General features: G+C 49.7%; 1 protein-coding gene across 3 annotated transcripts in view; it reads right to left on the reverse strand.

Moving 5' to 3' along the window:
- Positions 1-11,653, reverse strand: part of LOC119465128 (USP6 N-terminal-like protein) — a 118,536-nt gene extending 106,883 nt beyond the window's left edge. For all 3 annotated transcript variants that reach the window (XM_049656109.1, XM_037725929.2, XM_049656111.1), the window contains exon 1: positions 11,499-11,653. The gene's annotated coding sequence lies outside the window, so the exon portion shown is untranslated. The remainder of the gene's footprint in view (positions 1-11,498) is intronic.
- Between the last annotated feature and the right edge of the window lie 3,797 nt (positions 11,654-15,450).

Consider the following 15,450-nt stretch of genomic DNA (forward strand, 5'->3'; position numbering starts at 1 on the left):
GTGGGGTGATGAAATTAGGAAATCTGCAGGCGCAAGTTGGAATTAGCTAGCGCAAGACAGGGGCCATTGGAGATCACAGGGAGAGGCCTTCGTCTTGCAGTGTACATAAAAATAGGCCGATGAGGATGATGACACAGGCGTATGTGACATGCGAATCTTCTGGGGTGTCCCGTCAAGTGAGAACCCTTGCTGAGGACCACACGTACGTCATCCGCAATACGCGACTGATGCTTTACCAATTGAGCCACCGCAGCTGCCATCCTCCCGTCGACTTTCTGGGTTGTACTTGTATGGATGCAAGACTAGTCGTGCGTGGGAGTGTTAGCCAGCGCCCCTCCCAGTCATGGCAGCAGATGTGAACTTTCAGGCGCCACGTAGTACGCGAACTTCGGAACGGGCAACTAGGCTCGCATACGCTACCGAATGGCATCTCCGAATGTCGAGGCACTCGCTGGGCCGAACATAAAAAAAAAAAGAAAGAGCTCCCGGAAGTTTAAAAGAAATTCAGAAAACTGGAGGCAAGAATTGACTGCCTGTGTAGTTGGTTCGCGATGAAAAAAAAGAAAGAAATTAAGCCAGTTTCACGGTTGTGGAATCTGATGAAACAGCGGAGCCCTCCAAGCGTGGGTGTATAGCGTAGTGGGTGCGACGCTCGCCTTCGGACCGTGTGTACACGGGTTCAAATCCCGCCTCTCTCTGTCTATCTGTGTTTCTCTTTCTCATTCTCTCGCCCGTAGCAAGTTGTGTTACAATCGTCGGTACAATGCAATCATATGGTTCCCATAAATGCATGTTCTGCAAGCGTGGGTGTATAGCCTAGTGGTTATGACACTCGCCTCAAGACTTTCATTGTACTCTAAACAGAGCCAAACAAAGATCTCGGCAACCACCACCACGACAAAAAGAGTTAGCAGATCTGGTAGTTAGCCAGTACCACTCACAGCCACGGCAGCCGACGTAGAACATTCTTTTTACAAAATGAAAAAAAAAGAAACTAAAATTTGTGACGTAACAGCGACGTGCCGATGCTTCTGCGCGCCTTTAGTTTCTCTACTAATAATCAACAAATTACGGCGAGCCTAACTAAAATACAGGAAGAAAATATCGGTGTGAATTGATGCACAGCTTATATTTAGTGTCCACTTAAGGAAGGGGTACGCTGACTTCGGATATGCCAGGACCCCAGCTGCCAGCGCATGCCATCTCGTCCTCCAGAGAAAAGAGCAGAGTTGGGCGTCCGGTATATAATAAATCCCACGTTTCGGTTGCAGCCCTTCGCTGAATAAACCGCGCGCTTAAGTGCAGCTGCAAGAATAAACGCCTCCCGTCGAACGTGCGTAAGCCGCCCTCTAAAAACGGTGCCTGCCGAAAAACGCTCGAGCCTGACCTTGGTGCGAGCTGGGAGGTCGTCCGTACAGGGAAACAAAGGGCGGCGCGAAGCGAACGCATTCAGTTTGACGATAATCTGAATGATCGCTAATCTGAAGATCTGCATGTCCAAGCAGTTCATGTGCCCTGGCGGACACAGTTTTAACGAATTAGAGTATAATCAAACACATAGTTAACAAAAAGAAAAGGAAGCAAAATTGAGAGGACGCTTAAGCTTCGCCTTTAAGAGTGGAACGCGATAGCATTCAAAGACCCCTGACTGCTACTCATTGTTCCCGACGATTGCAGCTTATGCAACCGTAATGGTTACTGGCAAACGCTGGCGGCGAACGCTATGCACCTAAGCGAGCTTTCTGGTGGAAACGCGGCCTCTTGCGTGGGCCGATCCCGGAGATAGTGCACAGCCGCGCCAAAGAAATTACATCATCTGCAGGTGTCCGTATTTGTTTCGCATTTTTTAAATTTCAGTCTGAGAAGATTTAACATAAAAGGCATGCGCTGTGGGTGTTTTGTTTCATGACATTTGTTTGTGGATTGTCATTCTCAAAATTCCGACGAATAGCTTTGCCAAGAATGCAAGACAACGTATGAGCAACATTAATGATAGAATGGTGTGGCATATCTAAATGTGGTTGGGGATGATTTTCTCGGCCGCGGGCGCCAATGCCGACGCCGGATTTTCTGCGACACGGGGCCTTAAACGCTATCGCGTTAAAAGCCTTTGAAATGTCTTGCTGTCACAGTTATGGTATACGTTTATATTTGAAACGTTAAGATCGAACATCGTATTTGAAGACAACTTCGTTTCGTTTGATTCTCCTCGAACGCATCTCTCCCGACATCACATTTCACACTCAGTTTGCCAATTTCGCATTCAGCGTCGTGCACCTTGATACAAAGTTAATGTACGACTCGCGCACATCGCTTTCCTAAGCATACGTCCTTCCTCTAGTCTGAATGGAACTCGCACGCTTACGGTTTCACACACCTGCCCCACCTACGGGCCTTCAACACGTTATTTAAGTGTGTACGAGCTCGCTAGCCCCGACTCCATTCAGCTGCTATCCATAACAGTAGTCGTCCGTGTCTTCTGCGCGACTAGACTGCAAAGTATTAAATTACGGAGTTTTACGTGCGAGAACCACGATCTGACTACAAGGCACGCCGTAGTCCGGAATAATTGGACCACCTGGGGTTCGTTAACGTGCACCTAAGTATACGGGTGTTTTCGCGACAGCAAAATATGACCTGCTTCGTTTTTGACTTCGATGCTGTCTTCTTTGCCGTCTACCCATGGATTGGAACACGACGGCGGCTGTCTGACGAGGATGGCTAAGTACACCAAGTGAACGGCTGTTCCAGGCAAGATGAGGGACAGAGGTGCTCATGCAGCAGCACCTCCCAAGGGAAACTACGCGCGACCGTGCTCGTATACCACTAGATGCGCCACTGGCGCTTGGCTAGCAATAGGAAACATCAATGAAATACGAACATTCCTGGCGATTCACACGTGTCCTTTAGGTACAAGAAGTGGAGGGGGGTCACCCTATTTGCTAGATGTTTCTACAAGGTCGCACAAGTGCTCCACAAAATTTCCCAGCGCTTCTTATGGGCACGAACAGAAAAAAAAAAAAAGCTTTTCGTTTTGTTTCGAGGCCTGCCATCTTCCTATTCTGCGATGCAGCCACTACTACTAATTAAGATGGTGGATCACGTGGACGGACACCAAATCTTCCGGCGAACGCACGAGAAACAACCAATAGGCTTCGGCCTCCGAGACCTTCAAGGCGCTCCCCACTCCTGAGGCCATGTTTATAGAGAACCAAGGGTTCACCAGCAGTGTTGGGAAGATACGTGAGCTGAGCGACCGAGTTAATCTGCACCAAGGCATCACTTTGTCAACGCAGCAAGCTCGCACGAACACTGTGCAGGAAATATGGTGAGTTTGGTAAAAAATCTAGTAGAAGGAACTGTGGCGCTGTCGTCGTCCACGCGGCTGCAGGCACGGCAGTTGAGCCAGGATTGGAATGATGGCTAGTACTGGGATTTGCCTAAAGTTCAACCCTGCAAATGCTTTAGCGATTTCGTGAGCTGATCATACTAACAAAACAATGTCCAAGACACGACGTAATTCAGACTTTTGCAATCGCTCCCGGCGCTTGCAGTACATAAAAGCGCGGCCTCCGAGAATGGCTCCAAAAGAGCCGCCGCTGGTTTTGGACACCACTTATTGCTTTGTAAATGCAACAAATCGGAACGATTATTTATATCCCTGCGATAGTTGCCTCTAAGTAACAAAAACATTCCGATGGCTATGTTTTGCGGGCTGCATGTGCCGAAAGTGATTGCGGAGCAGGAACCCATGATGGCCGCCATGTTTTAAACACGACCTATTAGGGTAGTAAAATAAAGAACGGTTGGAGCCAAAAGCACGAAGACAAATGCACGCGCTAATCATCGCTCTTGAGGAAGCTGAACAATGGCCGCCCCAAAGGTCACTAGTAGTAGAAATGGCTTTAGGCGCACACGGACAACAAGACACGGACTGGCGCACCAGTTCTAGTCATGTACCAAAAACCAGTTCTACTCATGTACCAACTAGACCGACAGCAGTCACTAGTAATTTTAGCAGGGAGCTCTAAAAGAACGCCTTTGTGGTCGAGCTTCCGCACTCGCTTATACAGCGCTCGCACAAGAGGCCCGCATCGCTCGGCCCACTTTGCTGCCGCGAGCGTTGAGGAACTGCAGAGACCTTGGCCACGTGCCCACTCCCGAGTGCCCACGCGGCAGCCCGCAGCGGACGCACCCCGTGCAAGCGATTTTTGCCCGTTTTTGCAGTGGTAGCTTCTCACACCGCGGTGTCACACGGTGCACTTTCGAGCGCCATCGAGCCCGATGGAACTCCTTGATCGCGATTGGTTCCACGTGCGCAAGTTGCGGCAGAAAGACAATCGCGGTCGAGAAATTCGATCGCGATCGAAAGTGCACCGTGCGACACCGCGGTGTGTTAGTAACTTCAGCCAATTCCCGTGGTCATTGGCTCGTAAGGGCGTTTTTAACCCAAAATCAGCTGACTGGCCGAGTCACGTGGTGAGAGTGAGGAGTATGACGCGAGAGTGTGTTTATCATGCATAGAAGACGACGGAGCAGCTCCCATGCACGGTTATGGCCGTGGCCGGCACTGTTCTCTGCGGAACTACGCACAGCAAACGGTACTACTCACTGCACAACGCCTTTTTTAATTTCCCGCTCACGCCCCAGCGATGCGAATTGCCGCCGATGTCAACGTATACTTTCCCGTATTCGGGCCGCCATTGCGGCTACAACTTGTTAAAGTTCGGTATCCGTCTCTGTCGGAATACGATGCAGTGCGTCTTTATCGATAAGCTAGGCCCGAACAGAGGCCGTCAAAATCCAGGACGCCAAGACAAGCTGGTGCGGCGTCGCCAACCATGTTTCGTTTCCGTCTCTTTTCTGGCTTCTCTCCCGGGCATAAAAGTGGCTTCTTTATTATTATTATTATTATTATTATTATTATTATTATTATTATTATTATTATTATACTAGCTAATGCGGTTCAACTTCTTTTCTCTCAGTCCCTTTCACATCACTCGCACTCCATCCCGCAGAACGAACCTTTTGAAACCAGCACGGAATGGAAATTGGTCGGCAAAAATGTTATTCTCCGAGTACTGGCGAGCCTCAATTCTGCGATAAAAACCCTTCACACAGAAACATTAAATGCAATTTAATCAGTCAAATGTCATCCGCCGATAAAGTTTGGCGGGTAACAGCTGTCGCAGAACGACACGCTATATGCACCGTGCGAGTCACTCGAAGCGTTCACCTTCGTTGGACACTCCCGTTTGCCGAGCGTCGTGCACGTGGCGTCACTGCAGCAACCGGCTCTCGCTTAAACCCCGCTCCGGGAGCTGCGACCTAAATACACAAGAATCGAAGAAATCGTTTTGCTCGGCATTCGCTCCACCAGATTAGCTTTGCTGTAGTTCTGCCGCTTGTGGGAGTAGCAGACTTTTTATTTAGGCCATCAATTTCTTTTGACAAAGCTGCGTGAAAATCGCAGCAACTAGCTAGCACCCTTGCAGTTGGGCTAGTTGGTGCACCACTCCAGGAAACACTAGCTCACAGATGGAAAAAAACATCGCAATTCTGTAAAGAGGAACACCTAAAGCGGACGAAACGTGTGTGTATTGTACACCGCTTTAAAATATGCCGCTAATTTGTTAGTACTCTTGCGAAACGCTCTCAAACATCGCAATACTTTCACGTAATCCGTAAACTCGGAGATGCTCTGAGAGATCCCGTTTGTACAAGTGTGATATGCGTTTTTGATGCAGACTTAGGGATCTGTAAACTATAATCTTTTGTTTACACCAACCGATTTTCGGAAAGCACTAAGAACTTCCAGGACACAAATTAAAATTACGCTTACAACCGTCGGAAGAATTTAGTTTTATCTCATAGGTGCGACGAATTTGTTCGAATCGGTTTGGAGCATTTCTTTCGCGTTTTAATTTCGGCGATTAGCCCCGTCACGATAGCGCGACAAGCGGCTGGAAGAGCACCGACCACTTAGCGATTTTCATCGCAACTGTTCCGGTTGCGTTGTACTACGGGTACGATACGGTTCGAGAGTGGCCGACAGCGGAGTGGCAGGGCCGGTTGTCAAGGAGAAAGGGAGCTTTTACAAGAACCACGGGGGGAGCAGCGCGAACGGAAGCGTTTCTTGCTTTTGTTTTTTGCACAAGAGTGGACGCGGAAGCGACAGGCTCCATCGCTTCCGGGTGACTGCACGCGTCTTGGAAGCGTCGCGTTTACTCGCCCAACCAGGTGGTGGCCCACATCGGACGAGAAAAAGCGCTGCCGGCACACAGGGGAGGGTGACAGACACTTACGGGTGTCCACAACTGAGGAGAACGGCGTCGCAAAGGAGGGAGGGAAAAACAAATGGTTTGCTCGCGCCAGTGGTGGTGGATACTCAAAAGCCATTTTTTTTTTTTAACGGGGAAGCTGTTGGTGCGACACTAGGTTGAGATGAGGTTAAGGAAGCAATGGAGCTGGGCAGGCCACGTCTATTAGAGTTACGCAATGGGTGCCAAGATAAAGGAAGCGCAGTCGAAGACGGCGGACCACTCGGCGTTACGAGGAAATTTGTGGGCATAAGATGATGTCGGCTGGCGCAACACAGGGGAGATCGCTGGGGGAGGCCCTCGTCCTGTGGTGGGCATTATTAGGCCGATCAAGTGAGACTAGGAGCGCGCTCAGAAACGTTTATGTTTTCACGGTGTCCATGAGATAACTAGACAGTCCACGGAGTTAAGAGGAAGTGTGGCGCGTGTTAGGGGTGGTGTGCAGAAAAAAAGTGATTTAATTAGGGGCTGAATGAAAATCGCTAAACCCTCTTTTCTTGCCCGTCTAGAGGCTGTGCACGAAACGCTTACGTAATTTCCCCGCTGGCCCGTTCACACTATGCTTCGCAATATTGGAGCCTGGCGAGCGTCAGAGCCAGAGAGCCACAAATATCACTAGCGCTTCCATCTTTCAGCCACCGTGGGAATCTGAGGCAAGTATGCGGACTTGCCCAATCCTCGTGCTTGTGGTGTCAGACGCTCTTGCGCATTATTTAATTTGCTAAATTGCCAAGCAATCGTAGTTTTACCGCAAGGTGATAAGTCTGTGCACACATAAATAAAAGCAGTGCGAATTCAGGCATTCGTAGCGCCATATTTTACTGGACACGGTCAACTTGGCAAAGCCACAATGTCGTTAGATGCTGGGCTGAACCGCGACACATAAATAAAATTAATTTGTGTAGTTTTACAAGTACGACCCGATTATGAGGTACGCCGTAGTGGCGGACTCTGGGTTAATCTTGACCACCTGGGGCTCCTTAACGTGCACCTAATGACACGGTACGCAAGCGCCTTTTTTTTTTCGTATTTTTACATTATACCTATCAATTTTTGTTCTACATCGCTTGTTGTGTGGTTCTACACAAACTGCTTTCTCATCTTGCAAAGTTTAAAGGAGTACTCACATGATATTTCTGATTCTTAACTTTTTTTTAATGCAAAATGAAGGTCCGGAACCTCTAAACCAAGGAAAGAACGCTGGAAAACCTCACAAAGCCCTGAATAATCTAGAAGGGCACCGAAATTATATTTTCGACTATTCATTCTTTTTGTGTAAAATGAAGCTCCTATTTCTATAGCCAGTTTCGGTGTCGTCTGCCTGGAGGATACTCTGTCTCACGTGACGCCATGACACAGTATTTGGTCATGTGGTAGCAAGATGTACATTGCGACACCGTTTACACACTAGCTCGGGCGCCTCGTATGCCGCTACCCACTGCGAGGGCCTACGTAGCCGTACAGCGCGTGTGAAAATGGCGCGTCCTGCTCCCACGTGACCGCATGCTGTGACGTGGCGTCGCGACAGAGTATCCTACTGAGACACGACACCGAAACTGGCCGTATAAAAGCTGTTAAATTACTGCGCTCTGAAGCTTACAATATTTTTTTTCGTGAGGGTAGAGGTGTAAGACCTCCATTTAGACCAAATAAGTGAGACTCGAAAATACCGTGTCCATCGCTACAATCGCTATCCTAGAGCAGCGTGTCATTGTGAGAGCAATGTTTTTCAGCGAATGCAGATGACGAGCACGGCTTTAACGATTCGCACGCTCGCCTGATCCAACCGAGCGCCAATGAAGCCTAAGCATCACACCAGCGTTACTAGAAAGAGGTAATCTAGTAACGTTGCATCACACCACAGGGCAGTGAGCGGCAGAGGACGCGCATCGATGACCAACGTCACTGCGACCGCGGCTCCGGCAGCGAGTCATCACTTCCGCGAAGCTCGAAACGTTTGTCGCTGTCTCATGCACTGGTATTATAGTGGCGCGACCGATGCTGATGACTTCTGATATTATCCTCTCTGAATCGGAGCGACCGCGAGTAGTCAACTGTAGAATGCGCGAACTAATTACAGGTTTTTATTATATTTATTGCAACCTAGCAGTACGCCCGTTCCTGTTTTATCTTGCAAAGCTGACGAACCTACGCCTGCGACAAGCCCGTCTGTTCGCTGCCTCCCCCCCCCCCCCCCCCTTTTTTTTTTCGCGAATACAGTCTAACCGTGTCTTGTCTATCTCGACCGGTGACCTTGGGTAAAGCTACCACTCATTGAGTTCCAGCACCTCTGGAATGTGGACGCTGCTTACGGTTCTGGCTATGGAGACACTAGATCTACGCATTCCATTACAATATGCACCGTCGTCTCCTTTCTGCACCCGACAAAAGTCTCATTCTGTTGCGAATGTTTCTTCCGGTATTCTGCTACTCTTACGTTCTTTCTGATGATCTCGCACCACCTCACGTTTATTGTAGTCACAAAGAGATCTAGGCTTCAATATGTACGCCTTCATCCTCAGCTAATCCTCGTGCATGCTTAAGCAGGTTTCTGCTACGTTCATGCGTATTCCAAGATACTTATACTGTGTGACTATCGGTATTACTTCCTGTTGAATTGATACACATTCAATGCTCGTCTCCTTACCAAGGGAAAATTCTCCGTTAAAATGTTCTTTTTTCTTTATTATTTGTACTAGAAGTTTGAAAATTGAGCCAATTAGAGCGTCCTTCAAGCAGATTTCGAATATGTCTTTAGTTTTCGTCTAGCTGCTATATTTGTTCAGTTATGCCCTAGACAGGGCCAAATATAGTGATCTTTGCGGGCTCTTATGTAATAAATCTTCACAAAAAGCATCGTGACCTAGCTTATTTAGCTTTTTGTAGACAGCAAAGTGCCTGTATCTATCCAAACAGCATGTACAATTAGTAGAACTATGCAAAAAAAAAAAAAAAAAAAAACGTACAACCCATGGACCATGTTTCACGTTCCTAATCTACTGTCTTTCCAATCGCCTTTATATATTAGGCCCAGTTATGAGCTGTAAAGGCACGAAATTAAGTTGCAAATCTAACGGGTGCACTTCCCCGCGGAAGCAATGGCAGGCGCGACATGAGTCTCCGAAGCAATGCCAAAACTTCGAAAGGTGAACAATGCGCTTGTGCACACCGAAGCAAACAAAACGGATCAGGGGCATCAAAGCTAGTTAGTATGAAGCGCCACTCGCATACACCAGAGCTCAGAGACGCGCGCACAGTACAGAGGCTTCGCGATGTCGATGAAGCACCAGGCGCGGAGCACAGACCGATAAAATTAATGCAGGTGCGAAAAGGCGCACCGCGATTCTCAGAGCTTTTCCGAGATTTCACATGCGAAATTAACGCATGCGCCGCGCGACAAGGAAGAGCTTAAACATATTTCGGCAGTGAATCACTTCAGTCAGGCAAGCGCATTTGCAACCTAGATGTCTCACGTCGCGCACAAGCAAAGGTGGCTCGAAAGACTGTCGAAGAATGCCTTCCACATCACGCTTCGAAGCTGATGCGTGGTGTCCGGCACCGCTACGTGACCCCTCTTTGCCCTTACCCGGAACAGACGACGCACGTCTGTCGTCGCTGTCCTGTTTCGTGCCTGTTTCGCAGGATGCAGGATGAAAAACCAACATACCGAGTACTACGCACAACTTACCGGCATCTCAGGGCCACAGTAAATATTTTTCATGGCTCAGGGTGTTATACAACCCAGGGTTCGTTAGCGAAACACACGCAACGTCCCTGACGCGAACTGCACCTTCGAACCCGACCGACGAAGCGAGCGACCACGCTGACTGTCCTCACATTCTTTTGCTTGCCCGCACAGCTGCGCAACTGTGAGCGCGGTGTGTAGCGCCAGAAAGCACGGCGCAACACAGCGCAGCTGCGTTCCGAGGGCAATACACTCGACGACGACCTGCCGCAGCGCTCTTTCACCTCGCTCGTTCAACAAACAGTGCGGTGCAGCACTCCGAACCGCTGGTGTTCATTCACAACGTGGAAGGCACCAGTCAGGCATCCCGCTTCGGCATTCTTATTTACACATCCCGCTGTCACTTGTAATCGCGGCTGAAAACGGGGCTTCTTTCCTTACTGCACGCTTTTACGAGGTACGCTAGGACAGAAGAGAAACGAAAGAAAACGAGCAGGAAGCGGTGTTTGCAATGCCTCCGCTAGCGACTGGGCGCAGTACGTTATACGACGACGACTTTGCCGACAGGAGAACGGAATTGAACGCACTATATCGATAAATCGAAGGGCAGGAAGCCGCAATCCAACCGTCACTGACAAAGCAAGCGATCACACGGCGGAGTCTCGGCCCACGCGTGTGACTCGACCGCCGGCAAAAACACGGCGACCGGCTTTCTCCCGCGAAGGCCGCGGAGGCATTGACGTCACTTTGCATCCGAAGCAAACGCGAGTTTCCTTTGAGAATATAGGTGTGTGTGTTGTCAGATGCAGTTTCAGCGAGTGCGCCGGTACCGTCTTTTCAACGCGCCGACCGGTATCGACGAATGACATCACGTAACACCGTCTGGGAAGAGTGCATAGGCCGCATACCGAGCTGCTACATTCCTCGGAGGAGGAAGTTGGAAGCTGCCGGACGAGCCGGCATAGCGGCACCGTGCGAAACATGGCTCGACGCCGTTTGCCAGTTTTGACACGGGGCGCCTCAAAAGAAAGAGCGTGGGCGCGCTCGACGAGGTGGCAACAACGCGAGCCCCAAAGCTTGCGCGCGACCCCGATCACGGCCCCTTGGCTGCGACGGGAACGCGAAGCGGCGAGTCGAATATCGGCAGAACCCTCGTTGGCCTCGCGATCACCCGCAGCCGGGGACGAGGGGGTGGCGTCCCGCAATCGTCGAACGCGTTAACGCAATCACGGTCCCCCGTGAACGGGGCGTCGTGAATAAACACAGACACGGAACGTATAAGCCTAACGAATATCGACCACGGCCGACCAAGGGTTGGCGGTGGAGCGGAGCACGTTAAATACACAAAAAGAAGCAAGAGCGCTAACACACGGACGGAGGTAGGTTTCTGGGGCCGGACTGGGCCGCTCGGCTGCCGCGAGAGTTTGAGCCGCCGGCGCTTCGGCGACGCTCGTTGCCAGCATCGCAGGGACGGCAGAAGCGTGTCTACTCACCGGGATTGTGCGCTGTCGCATACGCCGGCTCTGGTAATCCTTTTTGGCGGCAGATTTCGTTCACGAAAACTCGGCAAGGGGCTGACAGAACGGGCTGCACAAGCGGGCCATGGCGCATCCGCCTCCCGAAGTCACGTGACCACTTCTGTGGCGCCATCTCTTTGACGCAAAGGCAAGCACGCCACGCCGTTGCCAGACCATGCGAGAAAGCGTTCAATAAACGGCGAGAAATAGCTGCTGCCAGGGTTTCGGTTTCAATTTCGCTGTTCCTCGCGATTTTAAATCAGAATGACGATAGAAATGCTTTGTATTATTTTTGTCAGTAGTGCTGTGAACATTCTCCTACAAGACCTAAACATGCAGTACTGAAAGATAAACATTCCCAGTGACGACTCCGGTTGAGTAACTACACACATAAACTATCCCACTATTGATTTTTTTTTTGCGTTGAATGAAGCTCCTAGACCTCTAAATCATAGAAAAAAAAATAGTAACAAACTCTATAAATAATTTTACATATCTAGATCCCGTTTCGGTTTCATTTACAGGAGCACATTGTGTCGTTTGCGGCGTCACGACGCAGTATGTGTGATCAGGACATTGCGATGTCACCGTAGCGATGCTTTGGGCTCGCTTAGTCTTCCGCTATGCTGTTCCAGGAGCCTTTCAAGGTAACGGTTCTGTCTCCTTCCTCCACGTTCAGCGGCGCACCAACGCTGTCTTGAGTGGGGGGGGGGGGGGGGGGGCAAACCGCAAACGGTCTGACGCTCTTCCCCCCCCCTCTCTAATATATATATATATATATATATATATATATATATATATATATATCGAATCACTATTACAATAAGTGAAAAATCCTGGACATGCGTATCAATTGTGTTTATATTGAACAGACACAGACATAGATCTCTATAATAATGCATCACACATGGTGAACCATGGGGGCCCGAAAAATTATTTTTTGAATTTGCATTTATTAATTCTTGCAACTATATAAAACTCAAGATGGTGCAGGGACAAACGGCAGTGAGTGCCCAGAGGTCATTGATCACGCCCAGTAACAGCAGTGCAGCGCACATAAAAAAATGCATATTTGCTAGTAAATTTCATTAATTCAACAAAGAATCTTACCTGGTCTACAGCACGAATGCATAGGCGCCGACTATGGGGGGGGGGGGGGGGGGGGGGAGTGCCCGGGCTCGAGCCCCCTCCGGAGTTTTTCCGGGAGGGCAGAGCCCCCCCCCCCCCCCCCCCATAACTTGACAATTATTTGCCCACATAATTTGACAATTATTTTGCGCTGCCTCTTCCATTTCACTTTTGTTGTGGCTAAAAGCTTACGGCATCATGGTTGGCGCAGGCGTGCATGGCTTTTAATTTATACTTTCGCTTTAATTCGGCAAATCCTGACAATAGGAGGACAAATGCATTAGAAGCACCAGCAGCAGCTATATACCTAATCCGTGTTTCCTCACTTCAAACATTTTTTTTAAAATTTCCGCTGAATATATTTGAACATATACACAGGACAAAGTTTATTATATATTTAAAAGAGAACGAGCTAGCCAACTAAATGGATAGCCTATACCTAGAGAATGAATATGTTGATGTATGTTCACCCCACTTCAAATTACTTTGCGTGCTTTTCTGACCCTGAAAAAAAACCTGCAGACTTCAGTGACCCCTTCGGCAGAGTCTTCTATTAACGGCGTGTGAAAAGCACGTGAGTGATATGTGTCTCAATATTGATTCTCTTTCCAGTAGACAAGGATAACGACTGGAGAAAAAAAAAATTCTTCTAATTATTTACAACATTTACACATTAGGGATGGAAACATCGCCTCTTGCGTGTAGAGGCCATAAATACGCAGTGTTTCAGCAAACACTTTTTAAAAAAGTTTTAAAGGTCGCGGGTGGCAGCCTGGCAGATAGCTGGTCTACTCGAAGAGGCAGACATTACTTGCACAAAAAATTCAAATGCATAATTGACTAATTAACAAAAATTCGCCAATTAGATATTTAACATATAATGAAGAAACGAAGATGACATCATGGGCTGAGTGATCATCATCACGTGGAGAAGGCGCGAGATCGGCGTCCCAACACCACCATCTTGTTCTCCCTGCGTACTGTTCCGAGCTACCGCCTGTTTGTTGGACTCGCATAATAAACGTCTTTACATTTGGTGGAGGTGCTGGGTACGCACATCGCCGGCACCCTGGAACTCCGATCCCGCACCTTGCATTCGACCATGCCAGCTGACGCTGCCCAACCACCGCCACCTCCCCCGGCCACCGTTTGTCCCGGCCCGGTTCGCCAGCGAGACCCCCGGTATTTTCGGGTAAGGAATACCAGGACGTCGAGGACTGGCTGTCGTCCTACGAAAAAGTTAGTGGACCCAACAAGTGGGATGACGCTGCTAAGTTGAGTAGCGCGAACTTTTACCTGGCTGGCGCGGCGAAGCTGTGGCATACGAACCACGAATATGAATTTGAAAACTGGTCCGCTTTCAGGGAGGAAATACCTGCCGTTTTCGGTCGCCCTGCCGTGCGGAAGTTACGCGCCGAACAACGGCTGCGCACACGGGCACAGGAACCAAATGAAACTTTGACCGCCTATAAGCCCAAACCGCATTCACGCGATTTTGTGCGCGACGGCGACGAGCGACGGCTTCGAGCGACGAAACGGGCCGTCGCGCGAACAGATCGCTTGGTCTTTTCGCTCAATCGCTCGGTTCTAGAAATCTAGAATTCGTCGCTCGTCGCCCGGAAGTGCTATGAGCGACTAGCCAATAGCGCGAAGCCGGAACTGGATATACATCAGTCAAGTACTACCGATTGTCGCACGGAACGAGCAAACGACTAGATTTTGATACGTGCAAGGATAATAACGTAGTGCAAGACCTTTAGAAATATTTATGCTGCTCTTTACACTAAAACACATCAACTTAAATTAATCAAGCAAGCGTCACGCCAGTTTCGGCGAGTATTTGCTGCCCTCATACCGGCAACACCGGGGAGACGTCGCTCGAAGTCGTCGCTCGCATGCGGTGCGACTTGTAGGCGACGAGCGACCGCGACAGCCATCTCCATCGCGTCGCTTGTCGCTGTCGCGCGCAAGATCGCGTGAATGCGGTTTATACTATACTGAGGACGTCATCGATCTATGCAGGCGCGTCGATGCCTCAATGAGCGAAAGTGCCAAAATACAGCATATTATGAAGGGTGTCGACGACGATGTCTTTCAAATGCTTCTTGCGAAGTCTCCTGGCACTGTGTCTGAAGTGGTAACCCTGTGCCAGAGTTATGACGAATTGAGAAGGCAGCGAGCTCTCACCCGACGTTCATCTCAGACGTACAACCAACCGCTCGCTGCACTGGACGTCATGCCTGACCAGTCATACCTTCTCGCACAAATGAAAGACTTTGTGCGTGAGGAGGTGGCCCGTCAGTTGTCTCTCCTGCCGTTTTCTCAGCGTCAGAAGCTCCCACAGCAGCAGCAACTGCAGCAACCAATTCCGTTGGCTCCCGTGCATCGACACGTCATTCAGGAACAGATTTCCGAGGTCACGCCGGTGCCCATTCAGCAGCACCCTGTCGCCGCGCCTCTTAGTTACGCTGAGGTAGTAAAGCGGCAGCAGCTACAACAGCGCTCGCCGTTCCATGGTGTGTCGTATGCTGCAGCCCCGACTCAGCCGTCCGTGACATGGGCTGCTCCCATCACTGCAAATCCCCAGCGAACGCGCGACAACCGGCCGATCCGTTTTCATGCGACGGCCCTGGTCATATCGCCCGACACTGACGTCGTTGCGCCCCAGGATACTCAGACGCCCGTTCACCGAACAACATGGATCGTCCCCGCTCTCATTATGAAAGTCCGGATCCCCAAACAAGCAGGTCTTCACGTGACTATCCGCAACCCACGTCTCGTCGCTCACCTTCACCCTGTC

This window comes from Dermacentor silvarum, chromosome 9 (assembly GCF_013339745.2).
Source record: "Dermacentor silvarum isolate Dsil-2018 chromosome 9, BIME_Dsil_1.4, whole genome shotgun sequence".
Classification (NCBI taxonomy): Eukaryota; Metazoa; Arthropoda; class Arachnida; order Ixodida; family Ixodidae; genus Dermacentor; species Dermacentor silvarum.